The sequence below is a fragment of the Mastomys coucha genome, unplaced genomic scaffold (assembly GCF_008632895.1).
Source record: "Mastomys coucha isolate ucsf_1 unplaced genomic scaffold, UCSF_Mcou_1 pScaffold13, whole genome shotgun sequence".
NCBI lineage: Eukaryota > Metazoa > Chordata > Mammalia > Rodentia > Muridae > Mastomys > Mastomys coucha.
In genome coordinates this window covers 4,448,429-4,449,845 of record NW_022196895.1, presented here as the reverse complement: position 1 = coordinate 4,449,845, position 1,417 = coordinate 4,448,429, and positions in this window count along the sequence as shown.

Sequence of the window (1,417 nt, the reverse complement as noted above, 5' to 3'; positions counted from 1 at the left end):
TTCTGAGATTCCATCTTACACCTGTAAGAGTGACTAAGGTCAAAAATACAAGTGACAGCTCATGCTGGCAAAGATGTGGAGCAAGGGGAACACTCGTGCATACTTGTAGAGCCACTTTGGAAACAAATACAGTGGTTTTTGTTTTCAGAAAAATTCAAACTGACCTACCTCAAGACCCAGCTATACCACTCCTGGGCATATAACCAAAAAAAAGGGGGGGGGGGTTCCATCAATCATACCACAAGGACACTTGCTCAACTATGTTCATAGCAGCTTTGTTGTTGATGTTGTTGTTATTGCTGTTGTTTTGTGATATCCAGAAACTGGAAACAACTTAGATGTCTGCTGACTGAAGAATGGATTTTAAAATATGGTACATTTATACAATTAGTCAACTATAAAAAAAACAACATCATGAAATTAGCAGGCAAATGGATGGAACTATAAAAATATTATCCTAAATGAGGTAACCCAGACCATGAAAGATAAACATGGTATGTCTTTGTTTATAAGTAGACATTAGCTCTAAAGTAAAAGACAATCGTACTGCAACCCACAGACCCAGAGATGCTACATAACAAGGCCTCCCTGGATAGGGGAAAGACTGTTGTCTGGTGGGATGGGAACAGAAGGGGTGAGATGGGGGTTGGAGAGAAATGGATGGAGAAGGTACTGGGGAGTGATGTGGAAACCTAATACAGTCAAAATTTATTGGACTCTCTAAGAGTGAGCCTAGCAAAGACTCCTAGTCATGGGGCATACATGGCCTGAACCAGCCATCTTCTATAACCAGTGAGTGTTCCAAGAAATTGACTGGGACACCAATATAGGAACAGATTCCTTTACCGGTCCTGCCTGCAGATGGGCTGGGGTGATGTAGCAGAACTTGTGGGGGTGAACAAGCAATGACTGATCAACTTGAGTCCTATACCATGAGAGGGAGCCCACTGCCTGAATGGCCAGAAAACAGAAGCTGGACAGCCCATAGACCCAGAATATAACCAAAGACTGTAAAAAAAAATCAATAAAATGATTACTAATGATATTCTGCTATACAAGTAGATAGGAGCCTAGTAAAATAGTCATCAGAAAGGTTTCTTCCAGTAGCTAACTGAAACAGATGCAGAGACCCATAGCCAAACGTTAGGTAGAGCTTGGAATCCTGTGGAAGAGGGGGAAGAAAGGAGCCAGAGAAGTCAAGGACAGCACATGAAATACCACTCAGCCTTAACTAGACAGCTAACCTCAGCCCCTAGGAGCTCACACGGAGCCTGCATGGTTCTGATGTAGGCCTTCTGTGTGTCTATTACAGTTGTGTAGCTTGGTCTTCTTGTGAAAGAAGTCGTCTTTGCCTTCTTGCCTCCCCCCCCTCCTCCTCCTCCTCCTCCCTTCTCTTCCTCCTTCTCTTCCCCCCCCT